The following is an 18,229-nucleotide window of genomic DNA, read 5'->3' as shown; positions in this document are numbered from 1 at the left end:
CCAACAAGAATCAATACCAATCCTGTCAAACTTTTCCAAAATATTGAAGAAGAGAGAATACTTTTTAATTCATTCTATGAGGCCAACATCACCCTCTGTAAAGGCCAGATAAAGATACCACAGGAAAAAATTACAGGTCAATATCTCTTATGAATATAAATGTAAATATCCACAACAAAATACTAGCAAAGCAAATTTATCAGCATATTCAAAGAATTATGCACCATATTTAAGCAGGATTCATCCCAGGTGTGCAAGAGTGGTTCAACATAAGAAAATCAATTAATGTAATACACCACATAAAAAGAAAAAAATGGGAAAAACACATGATCCTCTCATTTGAAGCAGAAAAAGCATCTGACAAAATCCTGCACCACTTCTTGATAGAAATACTTACAGTGCTAGGAATAGAAGGAAACATTATCAACATATAAAGGGCATACATGAAAAACTCATAGCTAACATCACACTCAATAGTGAAAGACTGAAAGCTTTTCCTCTCTGATCAAGAACAAGACAAGGATGCTCACCATCACTACTGTTATTCAACATTGTACTAGAAGTACTTGCCAGAGCAATTAGGCAAGAAAAAGAAGTAAATGTCCTCCAAAGTGGAAAGGAAGAAGTAAAACTTTCCCTTTTTGCAGATGACATGATCCTATGTACAGAAAATTCTGGATAATCCACAACGAAGTTCCCAGAGCTAATTAATGAAGTCGGCTTAGTGGTGGGGTACAAGATCAACACCCCCAAATCAGTAATGTTTCTACACACAAGCAATGGACAGTCAGAACAAGAAATCAAGAAAAAATTCTATTCACAATAACAACTTAAAGAATAAAATCTAGGGGTAAATCTAACCAAGGATGTAAAGGACTTGTATACAGAAAACTATAAAACACTGCTACAAGAAATCGGAGAAGACCTAAATAAATGGAAGGCATTCCATGTTCATGGATTGGAAGATTAAATATTGTTAAGATGTCAATGTTACCCAAAGCAATGTATAGAGTCAATGCAATCCTAATCAAAATCCCAACAACCTTCTTTGCAAAAATGGAAAAGCAAATCATCAAATTTATATGGAAGGGTAAGGGGTCCTGAATAGCTAAAGACATCTGGAAAAACAATAATGAAGTCGGAGGACTCACATTTTCTGATCTTAAATCTATTACAAAGCCACATTAATCTAAGCAGCATGACCCTGGCAAAATGACAAAGCTACAGATTAATAGAATCAAATTGAGAGCTCAGAAATCAACCTTCACATTTATGGACAATGATATTTGACAAGGGGTAAAGAGCACGCAACTGGGAAATAATAGTCTCTTCAACAAATGATGCTGGGAAAACTGGATCTGCATTGCAAAACAATGAAGGTGGACCTCTACCTCATACCATATACAAAACTCAACTCAGAATGAGGATCAAAGACCTAAATATAAAAGCCATGACTATCAAACTCCTATAAGAAAATGTATGGAAGCATTTTCAGGACTTTGTGCTGGGCAATGGCTTCTTAGACTTTATACATCAAACACAAGCAATAAAAGAAAAGATAGATAAATGGGACCTCATCAAAATTTAAAACTTTATGCACCAAAGAACCTTATCATTAAAGTAAAATGACCACCTACCCAGAGGGAGAAAATATCTGGGAAACAGATATCCAGTAAGGGTTTATTATTCAGAAAATATAGATAAAGCCTTCAACTTGACAGTAAAAAGACAAATAAACCAATTTTTAAAAATGGGCAAAATACTTGAATAGACATTTCTCCATAGAAGATATACAAGTGGCCAATAAGCACATGAAAAGATGTTCAACATTATTAGCCATTAGAGAAATGTAAATAAAAACCACAATGAGATACCATTTCTATACACTAGAATGGCCACTATTTAAAAAACATACAAGTGTTGGAGGGGATGTGGAAACATAGGAACACTCATTCATTCCTGGTAGCAATGTAAAATGGAGCAGGTACTAAGGGAAGACATTTACTTAAGTCCTCAGAAAGTCAAGTATAGAATTATCATATGACCTGGAAATCTTATTTCTAGATATATACCTAAAGGAATTGAAAGTAGGGACTGAAACAGATATTTTCACACTGATGTTCATAGTGGCATTATTCACATTTGCCTAAAGATGGAAGCAGTCCAAGTGTCCATCAACAAATGAATGAACCAACAAAATGCGGTGTATATACACAATGGACTATTATTCAGCCATAAAAAGAAATGAAGTCTTGGGTCACAGTGGCTCAGCAGGCAGAGTTCTCGCCCGCCATGCTGGAGACCTGAGTTCCTTTCCCTGTGCCTGCCCATGCAAAAAAAAGGAATGAAGTCCTGATGAAACTTGAAGATATCATGTTGAGTGAAATAAACCAGGCACAAAAGGACAAATATTACGTGATCTCACTGATATGAGTTCAAAAGAATAAGCAGACTCACAAAGTCAGAATCTAGAATATAGGTTACTAGGTGATGGTGTGTGGATAGATCAGAGTTGTGATTGTTAGAAGGTGTATGAACCCCCAAAAGACCATATTCTTTTAATCCATCCCTATTGACTGTAGGTCTGTTGTAGGTGGGACCTCTGATTAGATTATTTCTACTGAGATGTGATCAACCTCATTCAGGGTGGGTCTTAATCCTTTTTATTGGAGTCCTTTGTGAGAGGATAAATGACACACAGAAGCGAAGAAAGACAGAAGTTAACAGAAAAAAGGAAAACCTAAGAGAGAGAGAAGCTAAAAGAGAGCATGCAAAAGCCCAGACAGGAAGCCACTGATGCCAGAATTGGAAGCAATGAAACCTGAGAGGTAGAGACCAGCAGAGATCGAATGTGCGCTCCCATGTGACAGAAGATTCAATAAGTTATAAGCAGAGAGACCGACACATAATAGGTACTCTTTAAATAACAAGTCCCCTTCGCTTCCCCCTAAAAATGACAATGATAAAGCTCATGATTTAATCATTAAAACATAAAGTTACAGATGCAAGGCACTCTCTTCCACCCAGTTCCCAACCACTTTTTCTGATTCCTTGATCTGAAAAAGATTTGGCATTTCTCTTTCTCCTATTTAATGGGGAAAAAGCCACAACCATCAGGGAAAATGGAACTTTGAGGAAGAAAAAAAAAGTACCCATAATTTCATCGTCCTAACACCATGACTGCTTGCATTTTTGCCACGGTCTGGCTTTTATAAAAAGGGGTTACATTTTCTCCACAATCTAAGCAGGATATATTTCTCAGGGCATCATCTCTTTAAAGTACTAATAGATTTATTCCAGGTGCTAGTGGGAAGAAGCTGAAGAAAAACAAATGGAAGCCTGTGGGGGTGTTAAAAGTTCTTTTATGATATTCAAATCTTTTCCCAGCACAGAAACTTCACAAAGAACTCCTCTGCAGTTTTCGTTGCCCAGGGCTGTTTCTTTAAGTTGTTTGACGTCAGAGCAGGAATGCTATAGCAACAGTCTGTCAAACTGGAATTAACTCAGAAGAAAGATGGGGGTGGGGAAGAGGAAAACTGCTCCAGGGCGGTACTGCGTTCAGAGGGCGCAACTGGATAGATACATCTATTTTATGACCTTTTCAAACATAAAACATCGAAGGTAATGTGAGATTGTGCGCTTGATTTCAGATGCACATGGTGTTGGAAGTTTGCAGAGATGAGTGGCTTGACAATTATCAGCAAGGCCTTCTCGTGCCATCAGGGACAACAGTAACAATTACTTCCAAGTTACTGTTTGGAATCGTTTACTTAAAAGACAGATCAGTGCTGAGGTTACTTCATTTAGTATTTTAGCGCCTTTATGACGTAGGTTTTCACTGTCGGATTTCACAGATGAGAAAACTGAGGCCCCGAGGTGGTACAGGGTCACAGGACTAGAGAGAGTAGACCTGGGACTACAACGCAATTTTGTCTGACTCTGGGCTTCAATTTAGTCTCTAACATTTAGAATTCTAAATGTTCAACCTAAGCGGGATCCTGGGATCTTCTAGCTCAGCCCCACGACCCGGCCATCGAGCAAACTAAAGCCTGTGCGGTGCCAGGAAGGAAACCAGCTTCAGACGGGCCAGACTCAGGAGTCAGCTTTGGCCTCCAGGCGCCACACCAGCAAAAAACCGAAACTGCCCGGGATTGACTGTTTTTCTTCTTCTAGCAGGAAACAAGAGAGAAAATAGGAAGCAGCAGCTCTGAGCGGTTACCGCTCTCCGCGCTCTTCGCAGGGTCTGCGCGCGCCCGCTGCACGTCCCCGCCGCCCATGCGCGCCTTGGAGCCCGCGCCCCTCTAGTGGCGCCACGTCTCCGCCCCCGGCCGCGCGCTGCGGAGTCGGCAGCTCGGCAGCGCGGGCCAGGGTGTGGCCGCCTGGGCTCGGTGGGGCTCGGCGCTGCGCTGTGCTTTGCACGCCGGCTCGGCTCGCTGGAGGCCGGCGAGCGCCCAGCGCACCCGGCGGGACAGCCCGGCCTCCACGTGGCGAAGCTCCTTGCAGGTAGGTTGCGGGCGCGCGAGCTGCGCTGGGTCCGTGCGTACTGCTGGCCAACCCGGGGCGAACCCCAGGGGGCTGGAGGGCGGCCTAGGAAGATCCCCGACCCGGCTGCGGCTTGGAGCCGGGCGGTGGGCTCGGGGCGGTGGACCCTGCCAGGGAGAGTCGGACAAGTAGAGCGCGCCCCGGGTGCGCCCGGGTCGCGAGCGGGCACCGGCCTCTCAGCCGCCTCCTCCCGTACTTCCTGGGCCGCTCGGACCTCCGGCTCCGGGAAGCGAGGGGGCGGTGGGCACTCCTCGGGCTCGGTCGCCCTCAGGTTCCTCTACACGCCCCGATCCCCCTCCCGAGGCACCCGGAGCTTGAGTTGTGCGCCCATAAGGTAGCGCTGCTCGCGGATCGCCCAGAAGGGCTGTCGGGCGCAGAGCGTGAAGCCAGCTCGTCAAAGTTCTGCACCGGCTGCCCAAAACTACTTCGGTGGCTTCGAGTCTCCTGTATTTGTGAAATGATGTCCGACGTTTTTGGAGAAAATTAATGGGTTTCGAATGCTTGTTCAGTTCGGCCCGTAATCAAGGTTTTTTTCCCTTTCCTCTCCGCATTCTTTTTTCTGCTTCAGAACACAAATGATTTCCCTATAAAAGAAGATTGAACTTCTAAAAGTTTGAAAAACAGAGTTAATTTTTTTTAGAGGAGCAAAGCTTTGTTATTCTACATCTATCTTTGTCTCCACTTTTCTCTCAGTCCTTTTCTTTCTCTTCTAGTAAAGGATCTTCGCTTTCTTTTTTAGTAAAGGATGAGAATATATCGTTCTTCTTCGCAGCTACTGTCAAAATTAGCACCTACTGGGAAGTTTTTTCTTCAGACGTTCGGAAGTCTATCACAGTGTTGCAAACTGAGATTATGACCTGTGAGTACATCTAGAATAGAAATAGAATATGTACTTAAGATGAAAGCAACAGTCATTTCTGATCAGCTAGGGAAACCACGATCTGTATACATTTAAAATAGTTTGCTTTGCTACATTACAACTCCTCAGTGCGGGGCTTCTGGCTTGTTACTCATTCTAGACTCCTATAATTCGTTTCGGTGTTTGGTTAACCATCATTTCAAGATTTTCCAGGTTGCGTTTTAGTTTGTAGAGGAATTTGAAACTTTTAAAATGTGGTTGTATTGAACGTCGTCAATCCTCTTGTGTATATGCATTTATAAAACTGTCAAACCGGTCAGTATGGCTTGTGATACGTTTACGTTCATCTCTTTGTGAACCTTAGGCTTTATTTAAGTGACTACCCTCTGTCGTTGGTCTTTTCTAACCCTTACAATTGGTTTCTTTTAAGTCATTGACCTTAAATATGTCAACACTATTTTTACACTTTAAAAGTAGACTCTGGGGCAATTTTAAAATTAAAATTTGGAACCAAGTGTTTGACATTTTTCTGCTCTTAGGGAACACTGCCTGAGATGGTGTGACTGCTCTGATTTCTTCCAGGCGTGTTACTGAAGTCCACTGGTATGTTATTAGTTTCTTTCCCTTGTTAATTAGTTTAATCTGCCTTTGTTGTATAAACTAGTGAACATCCGTTCTGGGTCAGGGGAGATACTATACATTATTTTATTCATAGCACATGCTATCTTGGCCAAAGAGATGGTATGGATATACTTTTACAGGCGTACATCCTGAAGCATGTGGCTCAGAGATGTAAAGTAACTTGCGAATTGTCTGTTCTTAACGATTCTGTTAAGTAATTCAACTGAGATTAAATATGCCTTCCCCTGCATCGGTCCCTAACTTCATACAGGTTTTTTACTTGGGTTAACCTTTTAAAAAATAGCGTCTCTAGTTACCCTGTAGCCTCTTGCACTTTTTTTTAAATGACATTACTTATCTCTATTTGAACTTGTTCTTTATTTATGTGCTTTATTATCTGTCTTCTAGATAGAAACAGAATAAAGCTCCATGACGACGGGGACTTCTGTTTGTTTTGCTTCTTGCTGTAGCCTTGGGGCCTGGAATATGCCTGGCACATTATTGGACTCAGCTACTTGTTGAATGAATGAATACATGCATGAATTAATATTTGCCGACTCTGGCTGTATTTTAGCCAACTCTGTTTCAGATGGAGAAGGCTGTTTCTAGAGAATCCTATTATGTTAGTGCTGTTTACATTTTTTTGGAGTTGCTGCTGCAGCTTCCCTGGAAGCTAACTAGTTGTCAGCTTTGAAGGTTTCACATCACCTTTCTTTCGTCTGCCCTCTGGTGGAGGTAGGATCAGTAAGCAGTGGATGAGCAGAATAAGTCCTTAGGGAGAGACCCAGAATGGACTTTGACCCCAAACTGGGTCATTAACTTCTAAATTACAAAAACCTAAACAATCGAATTTTAGGTAAGTCTCCAAACTAATCATAATAAGATTGTAAAGGATGAAAAGAAAAAGGGCAATAGATTTGAAGAGCTGTCCGGTTTAGGAAAAAAAATAAAACTGTTAGCTCCCACAAATGTTTTTTTGTTTGCTTTTTTACTTTTTTTTAAAAAAAATTTTTACTGACAGATCTTCACACACATACAGTCCATACACGGTGAATAGTCTGTGGCTCACGATATCATCACATAGTTGTGTATTCATCACCATTATAATTTTTTTTAATTAAAATTTTTTTAGACATAACAACATACAAACATGAACATTCTTACCATATGATCATTCCATTCTTGGTATATAATCAATAACACATAATATCATCACATATTCATCACGAAGATCATTTCTTAGAACATGTGCATCAATTCAGAAAAAGAAAAAGAAAAAAAACTCATACATACCATATCCCTTACTCCTCCCTCTCATTGATTGCTAGTATTTCCATCTACCCAATATATTTTAGCCTTTGTTTCCCCTATTTTTTCTATACCTCTTATCATTTCCTTTCATTGATCACTAGCATTTCAATCTACTAAGTTTATTTAGCATTTGTTCCCCCATTATGTATTTATTTTTAATCTATATGTTTTACTCAACCATGATCATTTTTTAGAACATTTGCATCACTCCAGAAAAAAGAAATAAAAAAGAAAAAACTCATACATCCCATACCCTTTACTCCTCCGTCACATTGACCACTAGTATATCCATCTACCCAACTTATTTTACCCCTTATACCCCTTATTGTTTGTTTATTTTTTATCCATGTTTTTTTCACTCATCTGTCCATACCCTGAATAAAAGGAGCATCAGACACAAGGTTTTCACAGTAACACAGTCACATTGTAAAAGCTGTATCTTTATATTCTACAAATGTTCTGATTATGTAAAATAATTCCTGCTAAGTATACTTCTTTCACTTAAAATACTTTTAATATGCTTTTTATCTTTGGTTCAAAGACCTCTTTTTCTCAACTGTAATAATAATCTCAGTTAACATTTATTCACTTTACCATTGTGTCAGTTAACATCTACCAGTGAAGAATCCAGATTCAAACCCTGGCCATTGGGTACTCATTCTTGATCATTTCACCTCACTACCACCTTCCTTCTGTCCTGTGGATGTTACAGGCACAACACAATTTCCTTTGGTGCAATGGTTGTGAACAAAAAATGCTTAATAAGGTCACAGCATATGCTCCACATACCGTTTTCCCCATTGTGCATTATGGAGAGCATTTCCTTCCAGCATTGCTGAGAAGTATGTGTTATTTGATCTGTTTGAAGTAGAAATCACAAAGAATAATTTCTATACTTGTGCACTTCTGACTTGCTAAAGTAATATAAATTTAAAGTTTTCTTTAGGTCTCTGTTTAATATTGAAGGCAGTAAACAGCCTGAGACTTTCTGCTCTTTTGGCTTTAGCAGGGTTGACTCCTCTACTGTATGACCAGTGCCAAGGAAACTTAGCACACCTTGCTGGGTGTATCAGCTCAAGCTGTTCTAGAGAAACAGAAATGATAGGAGATTTATAGCTATAAGTATATAAAGACCTTTATTTTATGGAATTGACTCACAAGATTGTGGGGGCTGGTAAGTCTGAAATCTGTAGGCCAGACTGGCAGTTCAGACAAGAGTTGATCTTTACTTGGGGTAGAATTTCTCTGAGAAACTTTGGTTTTTACTCCTATGACCTTCACTGATTGGTTGAGGCCCACCCACTTTTTCGATAGTAATCACCTTTACTTAAAGCCAACTGGTTTGAGATGGAATCACATGTATAAAACACTTTACAGCAATACCTGGATCAGGGTTTGATCAAATAAATGCGAATACAGCCTAGCCGAGGTGATGCTGGGAGGGCCAGTTCCCACTGCATGCATAGCTTTCATTAAGAACCCAAAAGGAACAGTTTGTCAAGGGATATCATTTCATGTTTTAGTGTTGGCACCTTTACATAGAACTATAATGTTCTCTTCTTAATAGTAGTATCATATTTAATCATATGGTTGTACCAAATCTGTTTCCTATGATTTATATTGCTGAGTTTTTGTGAAACAGTTGAGTATTGAATATTTGTGAACATTAATCTTAGGTGTTCGAAGTATCCTGTTTTTAGAACCCTTACCATTTCTACTCTTAGCATTAGCTTGTCATATACCATTTCAGCTATAGAGAATGTATATAATCTGTCCCATAAAGTGAGAATACTGCCTGGCGAGGGATCAAGATGAGCGCTGCGGTTGCTACGCTCAGAGAGCGCCTGATTTCTGGGCTCTTACATGGGATTTTTTATATTTTTGCCTTGGGTAATGTTTAGCATTGATTTGACTAGGGTCTTTTTCTCCCCACCATGAGTTCTTCACCTAAACACCTTCACACAGGAATTGTTTAAAATGTGAAAATTGGGCTTTAGTGATTTGATAATGTGAAATTAAAAACCTAATATTGCGGCTTAAACTGAATAAGGCTTTGTTGTCTCACTGGCATGTGACAGAGACTATATGATGTATTTAGGATCATGAACAAGGCTTATAGCAATCAGTTTTTATAACAAGTAGCTTAGAATCTTTTTTTTTTACTTTGTAAAAATATACTTTGTGATTCTAGACTTCTGTTAATTGTATAATGTGTATTAAATGAAGCATGGTAAATAGCTAATTACTTAAGGAAATTGAAATTTGCCCCAAGGGATCTTCATTGCAGAAATTACTCATTAAAGAGGCCTCTGGGAAAGCTGTTGGGGGCAAAAAAAAAACATTTTTAAAAATGTGAAATCCTCCTTGTAGGTTGAAAAAGCAAAAAAATTAGTATGTAAATTTTAAGAAGTTGACCTTGTTTTTGTCAAACCTCAGAGCCGTTTCAAGCATGTAAATATCTTTAAAGCTTAGATCTTGATTTACCTGGTCTGTGCTGACCTTTACCTAGGGAAATTAAAGTTTCTCAGCAAGGACGTCATTATGTTCATATTATTAAATGTGCCACCAGGAAAGCCTTTGGGGAAAGAATGTAAACAAAGCAAAATAAAACAGGACCCTCCTTGCCTTCAGACATAAAGAAGGGGGAAATGTCTGTGTGTGTTTCATTCCTGGCTATGTGCTTATTGACCCTTTAGTAGAGCCCGTCTTTGTAGACTTTGGAGGTGATGGAAAGGCAGGTTCTGACCTGGTGGCGAAGCAGTGAGTCATGTATTTCCCTAATGCTGCTCCATAGCTGTGCTGGCACGTGTGACAGTGAGTGTGGCAGGACGGAAACAGCAATTAGAAGATCTGAGTAGGAGAACAAAACCAATTGCGAATGTTGGGTGTATCTTTTTTTTTTAACTCAGAATTTCCCATTTTTATCACTTACATGTATACAGTTCACTGGTATTTATTATAAATATAACTTACCAAAAGTTTTTGTTATCACCCGAACAGAAACTCTGTACCCTCACTAGGCAGTATTTATTCTTCTTTCCCTTCCATCCTCACCTGGTTTTGATTGCTTTTCTTGTGAGAAATTCTAACATAGAATTTCTTTTTATATATACATATATTTTTCTCAAGAAATCTTCTCACACGTATGGTCCATACGTGTGTACAATCAGTGGGTCACAATATCATCACATAGTTGTGTATTCTTCACCGTGATCATTTTTAGAACATTTGCCATCATTGCAGAAAAAGAAACAAAAAGTAAAAATAAAAAACATATAATGCCGTATCACTTTCATTGACCAACAGTATTTCAGTCTACCCAATTTTTATCCTTTATCCCCCCTTATTATTTATTTATTTAGCCTTATTTTTTTACTCATCTGTCCATACCCTGGATGAAAGGAGCATCAGACACAAGGGTTTTACAATCACATGCTCACATTGTAAAAGCTATATGGTTATACAATCGTCTTTAAGAATCAAGGCTAGTGGATCCAGTTTCAGGTACTTCTCTCCAGCCACTCCAACAGACCACAGACTGAAAAGGGATAGCCATATAATCCGTTAAGAATAACCTCAGGATAACATCTTGACTCTGTTTGAAATCTCTCAGCCATCGAAACTTTATTTTGTCTCATTTCTCTCTTCCCCTTTTTGGTCAAGAAAGCCTTCTCAATCCCGCAATGCTAGGTCCCGCCTTACCCTGGGAGTCCTGTGGTTGGGTCTTGAATGTAAAAGCCATGTTGGGGGGAGGGAGTTGGAGATGGGATGGAACCTCAGGTAACTAGTCTAAGTTAGTAGTTAGCTATTAGACTAAACCAGATGACAAGTGTATGCTATTTGGAAAAGAATGTGTGATCTTGAAGTAGCAGATGTGGATCTGCTCATCTCAGCCCAATAGCATCCAGGTGCACTTGGGTTTTCATTCCTAAAACCCACCAGATTTAGCTCATGCCTGGCAGCTGGACATTTTTTATATTAGGAAGAATGAAATCTGCATTTAGAGAACGACAGTGATTGCTATACAATATTGTTTCTACTTAGTATTGATAAATAAAAATCACCTTCTGCATTTCAGAATCCACGTTCCTTTTTAGTTAATTCCAAAAATAAGTGAAACACTGTTTTGTCTTGGTGGGTATTTTCTCAAATACTCTGCTCCTTTAAAAAAATTATTGTATTTAAGCCTTAACAATTTTCTTTAAGCATTTCTTCTTCCAGGTGTAATGATATTTCAGGATGAAAGGACTGCTTAGTTCTTAAGCTGTCCTTCCTAGCTCTGGTGTTTATTTCATTAGTATACTTCTAAACTGAGTGACCGCAAGAGCAAATAAGTACATTATTTTAAAGCAGGCTGTGGCTGCCAAAATAAATCAAGATTTTTACAGATACACTGTTTTCCTCAAGGAAAGGGAAGATAATACTTGAAATACATCGGGAAACTGCTAATGATCTCTTTGTAAAAAATATTGTAAGTAGGGAGTATTGAGAAATATGAAATTTATGTGGGAACTTCTCCATCTTTTGTCTCTATTGCCTCTTTCCCCATTCAGAGGCCACCCTTCAGGGAAAAAATCAAAATCTTGTCACAGTGCAGCTGTGGGAAATCAGTTTGCTCTATTTAAAAATCAAATTAATAAGAATGGGGGTAATTTTCTTCTATAATTTGCATCCCCTCATATCTTTATTTTAAAACAGCATTTAGATGTTTTGTTTAGGTAGGAAGATAATTTATTTGTTTGTAGGAACTTCTTAATGCATAAACACACATTCTTGAACTTTCCTCTAATCAAATAGTTGTAGATGTGTTTCCTCACATTAAAAAAGAGTCAGACCAGTGGTGATGAAACTCCAGAATGCCTCAGAATCGCCTGGGGAACCTGTTACAGCACAGATCACTGGCGTCCACCTGTGAGTCTGTAGACCTGGGAAGGGGCCTGAGGATGGGCATTTCTAACAGGTTCCCAGGTGCTGCTGCTGCCGGACCGAAGGCCACTGATTTAAACCACGTGGTTGAATTTGTGGTCATCAACCATGTTTCTTGCCGCCTACACCTGAAAGGTGTAACCTTAATGACACCGGCTCAGTCTGTGTGGTGGCGTTGCAGAGTGGAAGGTGGCTGAGGCACGGGAATGGACAGGCATCGGCTCTCCCTGTGAGAGAAAGGCGCAGGACTTCAAGCCGTTGAGAAGTTTGATTTCTACTTTTTCTCCCTCCTGTCCTTTCTCCCCCCTTCCAACTGTTTTCCCACAAGAGAGACGTGGGCTGTCACACAGGATTTTGTCCTCTCCCATGAAATAGAGCGAGGGAGGAAATACCGAGAGAAGTAGTTCCACTGCAGGTACCTGGGGTAGAAGGGCCACCAAAAAGGACCTCTTTTTGGTAGCGATTTTATTTTCCTTTTTTTTTAAAGATGTGTAACTGAAGGCTCAATAACTAACAAACTTAATAAATGCTGCTGCATCATAAAAAAAAGTAAAGGAAGGAGATAAATTGAAATGAATAAAACTTTGTTATACTAATATCCATCCCAAATGTGGATATTTGGAATTAATTAATCCATATATTTTGGTTATATTTTCTTAAAAATAAAAGATTTTAGAGTGAAGTAACTGAGCAATTAAAAAAAGAAAGAAAACCCTCTAGGCACCAGGGTTCAAGTCATTAGTATTTGTAGTTACTGTAAACAAACTTGGTATTTTCCTTTTTTTGAGTTTAAAATGTGATTGGATTATATATGGAGATAGAGATATTCTGAGTGATGTTTACAGTTTCAGCTTCTTCATGTGTTTCCCTTGTTGGTTCAGATGAGCTCTGACTTGAAGTTGTTCCAAGCATAGTTTTAAAAATGTGTATTATATAATCCCCCAGACAATACCACGGGGTCGATACTAGTTTTCCCTTGGTACACATGAGGGAATGGAGGGTCAGAGAAGGGAAACGATTTCTACAACTGCAGTTGTGTGACGGAGCTTTGTGGAGTCATATTCTGGCTCAGTTAGGTTGGGTCTACGAACACCATGCTTAACGTTACCTCACCTGCAGAGTGATAAGGTGTTACTAGCACCTATCTTCTGAGGTTGTTTTGATAAATAAATGAGTTACTATCAAGAGCTTTGAAGAGTGCTTGGCACGTAGGTATGGCTTATCTCGTAAGTGGCCAACTCTACATAGTATCTTTTGAATTCAGGTGCACTGATTTTTTTGCTAGGTAATCCTGTATATATAACAACCTCTCAGTAACAATTTGGAAATCCAAAATGTGCTGAAATTAAAATTTTTTCATAAACTATTTAGTGGTTAAAATATCAGGTGATCTGAATTTAGTTGGTGGCAAAATCTCAGGTGGATTAATGGGAAGCTCTTCAATAGTCTGTTTTTTCTCTGTTAGTGTGGATATACTTATATTTTGCTGCAGAAATATTGCTGCTGCTACCCCAGGGCCCGTTTTGGGGTGTTATGTGATATATGATAAGCATACCTTTCTAAAACCTGAAATATTCTAAATTCTGAAGCACATGTGGTCCTAGAGTTTAGGTAACAGATTGTGGACCTATGTGATTGTGTTGAAATGTCTGTCTTCCCTTTTTTCAGACTGTAAACCCCTTGAGAACTGGACCTGTATCTTATTCATGGGTAGCCCCAGTTCCTGGCAGACAATAGGCATCCAGTAAGTGTTTGGTGTGATTGAAGAATGAACTATGCCAGAGACATAGCAGATAGGTGAGGGAAAACATACTTGAGGGGCACTACCCTATTTATTTCTTGGAAAATAAACGCACACAAATCAGGCTGCTATTAGTTTGCAAGAGGCTGGCTTTTACTTGTTGGGTGCTTAAAATGCTCCATGTAATGAGTAATCTGGTAGCAAATTTAAAAGGAAGAAAAAACCCCCAAATTTAATGCCTTTTGCCACAATTACAGCATCTCTAATAGCTCTTTTCTTCTTTTATTGATTTGTTCCATGGAGCTCTAGATTTATGGTGAACTTCTTGAGAAAGAAAGCCATGTTGGTCTATCTAAATATTGGCACCTCTGGGTGCGTTTGGGACAGAGAGGGTGGAGTGTGGAGGTTATTGGTGGAGATGTGAGTTTTTAAATTCCTTGCCAAGAATGAGCATAAAAATGGAATGATCATATGGTAAGAATGTTCATATTTGTGTGTTGTTATGTTTAAAAAAATAAATATATATATAAATAAATAAAAAGAATGAGCATACAAGCTTTAGATACCTTACCTGATTGTTTTTTTTATTTTGTAAATAAAGTATAGGAATTATAGATCTGAATTGCAAAGACAAACGTATAATATTAGTGGATTCTAGTATTATAATAAACTTTTGAAATTAAATTTTCTAATGAATAGATTTCAACTTTTAGGAAGCAAAAATATTTTATGCCTAAAATTTTTAAGCAAAACTTGAAATATTCTTTCATGCCTTGTATGAGCTTTCATGATCAGCATGAAAATTACTAGTAGCTGAGAAATCCTTATAGTCTCTTGTTTCATATAGATTAAAATAGCTCTTCACTAAACAGCAGTATAATTGTACAGACTACATAATGCCTTGCTTTAGTGAAAATTCTGTGGACATTTTAAAAAGTGGAGTGAAAGGACCATTTGAATTATGCAACTGTATTTTTTTTTCCCATTTTACTTAGCAACTTGGCTTGGATACAATGGCTCATTGGTATCTTTTGATATTTGTAACTGGTACAGCTGAACTTTTTAATGATAACTGATATGCTGCTTTCTGCTCAACTTAAGAATGCTTTCACTATATGATAGTTATTTAAAATGTGTTAAATGAATCAAATATTCATGTTGAAAAAGTCAAGAAGTTAGTAATTGAAAATAAGAGCACTGTGCTCATATTGAACTAATTTGTTAGATTATTAGCCTAAAATTGCATAAGTCAAAAGAAGGAAAACAAGAAAAAAATGGCATGAGTCAGTCTCTTGAGTATCACTTCAAAGATTAATTGTGATAAACAGCTCAGATTTGATCTTGAGCAGAAATCACCACTGGTGAAATTCCTTGAATATTACACTGCACCCTTCTGATGAGATTTTTTGTGAAGGAAGGTAGGGCTGCCCGTCTGTATCACATGGTCTTATCTTTTTTTCTCCCTGGAGGGAAGTTTCTTAATTAGTTTGTTGACGATAGAGCCCTGGGGAACAGCCCAGAAAAAACTAGTCAGTGAAGTACGTACAGAGAGACTCCTGGGCGGGGTGAAAGCCCTGGGAGTAGAGTTTAAGTAAGAAGGGCACAATCTTTCAGTCCAGCAGGGAGGTTTCATACACAGAGTCAAAGCCTGGGTTCCAGAGGCACATATATATTGGGATTCAAATCCCATGGCAAGAACCAGTCTTAGGCAAATTGTTTAACCTGTCTAAGCCTCAGTTTTTTTACCTTCTTTATTTTGACTTCATTTCATTCCATTTATTTTGTTTTATTGTTTGCAGTGCCCTTCAGGTTGGGTTAAATATGAATGTTGGTTCATTACACCTACTTATCTTTGATACATGTATGACTCTTAAATGTTTGTTTGCTTATTGAGAACGTAGTAAACACCTGTAAAGCCAGTACCCCACTCAATAATCTGAAAATTAACAATTACTTGCAACTTGCTTTTAAAAAAATTTTGTTACATATGCATGCACTCCTAAACAATTTGTTATTTAGTTTTAGTTCTTCAATTTTGCAAAAAGGACATCATGCTGGTATGTGTCTTCTGGGGCTTGGTTTTTCTGTTTTGTTCCCCCACCCCCAACATTGTTTTAAAGATTTGTTTATATTGTGTGTAGCTGTAGTTCATTTCTTTTCATTGTTGTATAATAATCCACTGTGAAAATATGCTGCAATCTATCCATTGCCTTCTCAGTGGGCTTTGGATAGTTGAATCCATTTGGATAGTTTGTTGTAATAGCAGTAGTTTGTTGCTATTAGAAACAGTGCCACATGAACTTTGTTGTAGCCTGCTCTTGGGACCATGTGCTAGGGTTTCTTTTTAAAGGCTTGTATGCCCAAAGTAGAGTTGAATTGTTAGGTTGAAAGATATGCATAGCTTAACCTTTGTTAGATATTGCCAATTTGTTTCCCAGAGACTTGTCCCACCAGAATATGTATTTCCATGTTTTGACAACCTTGCCGACCCCTCTTGAGGTAAACATTTTTGTCAGTCCAATGTGTGTGAAATCATATTTTATTTTAACTTGCATTTTCCTGGTTTTTGAGACTAATTTATGTAAAGGCCAATGTCTTTGCAGTTTTACTTGTTTTCCTATTGAGTCATTAGATTTTTTTTTATTAGCTTCAAGGAATTGAACTCTAAATACTAATGCTTTATTTGAATTTTAGCTTTTTAGCAACTATTTTCTCTTAGTCTGTGGGAGAGTCCCCCATATGTTGATAGTATCTTTTTTAGAACAAAAGTTGTTTAATTTAGTGTCCAAATTATTGATTTTTATGGCTTGTACTCTTAGTATCTTGTTTTAAAAATTCTCTATCCTGAAGTCATAAAATTATTCTTTATTTTGAAATTTTCTCCTTAAAGATTTTACATACCTTGTATTAATTTTTTTTTTTTTTGCATGGGCAGGCACTGGGAAGCGAACCTGGGTCTCTGGCATGGCATGTGAGAACTCTGCCTGCTGAGCCACTGTGGCCCGCCCACATCTTGTATTAAATTTATTCCTACATATTGCAGTCAAATTTTCCTCAAAAAGTTGTATCCCTTTAAAAATTTCTGTGCCTTTTATTTCTTTTTCTTTTCATGGTTGTATTGCAAAGACCTTCAGTAAACTATGTAATACAGGTGGTGATAGAGGCATTCCTTTCTTGTTCCTGATTTTGGTTGAAAGTTTCCAAAGCCTTACCATTAACAATGATGTTTGCTGTAGGTTCCTTTTTTTTAATATTTTTCTTGTATATAACAAACATTCTTGACCTACAGACGTTCTATACACAATGTACAGTCAGTGGCTCACAATATCATCACATAGTTGTGTAGTCATCACCAGGATCATTTTTTTGAATATTTGCATCTTTCCTTTGTGTAGGTTCTTGATAGTAATTATTTGTCAGATTAAGGAAGTACTCTTCTGTGCCTAGAATTCTAACTGTTTAAAAATCATAAATTGTTGACTTTTTTCAAATGTTTTTTCTGCAAGTATTGAAATGATTGTATTTTTTCTGCTTTGGCCTCATGAAGCATCTTTCCTTCATAGATTTTTCTGGTTGGAATGGCCTTGAATTTTAAAGAATAATGCTGTCATTTTTAGAGTTAGTTTTCCTTGTGTTAAAAAATTTTAGTTTGATGTTCATCACAATAGGGTTTTTACCTTTTCCTCTTTACTGTCAACCATCAGAGGTTTAGGAGACCCCAGCCCAATTGTATTGGCGGCTGGGGGCTGCTGTTTTGAGGGACATTAGTAATACTCAGGTGCAGTTGCTGAGCCAGCTGCTGGTTTTGGCTGTAAGGCTCTCTCTGCTCCCTCCTCCCCCTTAGTTTTAAGTTGTAGCTCCAGGCAGTAGTTACCAAGCTTTTTTCAGTCTCTTTTCCTGGTAAGAAAATCCCAGTTTCAGGCGTTGAGCCTGGCTATACCTCCTTCTTCCCGTCATCATTCTTTGTCCAGTAACCATGAAGTGATCAATTACCCGGTCACCTCTGCCTACATCCAGATCTGGACCAGTTGATAAAGGTTAGTCACAAGGTTTTTACAATCGCAGGGACAGAAGATAAAAGCTGTACAATAATCAATTATAGAATTTCAGGTATTTTCATTTGTTACTTAAATATACCAGAAAGCAAAAAGAATATCTCCATAATGAGTCAGTAATCAAAATCATTCCTTAAATCCTAATTTCTAGGTTATACAAGAATGAAACATTTA

At 38.3% G+C, this 18,229-nt stretch overlaps 1 protein-coding gene across 7 annotated transcripts in view; it reads left to right on the top strand.

Annotated features, from left to right (window-relative positions):
- The first annotated feature begins 4,358 nt into the window (after positions 1–4,358).
- GNB4 (G protein subunit beta 4) overlaps positions 4,359–18,229 on the top strand; it is a 129,557-nt gene continuing 115,686 nt past the window's right edge. For 2 of the 7 annotated variants that reach the window (XM_077161126.1, XM_077161131.1), the window contains exon 1: positions 4,359–4,503. The gene's annotated coding sequence lies outside the window, so the exon portion shown is untranslated. Of the gene's footprint in view, positions 4,504–5,255; positions 5,402–5,940; positions 6,005–18,229 lie in introns of all 7 variants that reach the window. The other 5 variants (XM_077161129.1, XM_077161125.1, XM_077161127.1 and 2 more) reach the window with 5 other exon arrangements.

This window comes from Tamandua tetradactyla, chromosome 5 (genome assembly GCF_023851605.1).
Source record: "Tamandua tetradactyla isolate mTamTet1 chromosome 5, mTamTet1.pri, whole genome shotgun sequence".
Classification (NCBI taxonomy): Eukaryota; Metazoa; Chordata; class Mammalia; order Pilosa; family Myrmecophagidae; genus Tamandua; species Tamandua tetradactyla.
This window is presented reverse-complemented; position numbering and strand designations above follow the sequence as displayed.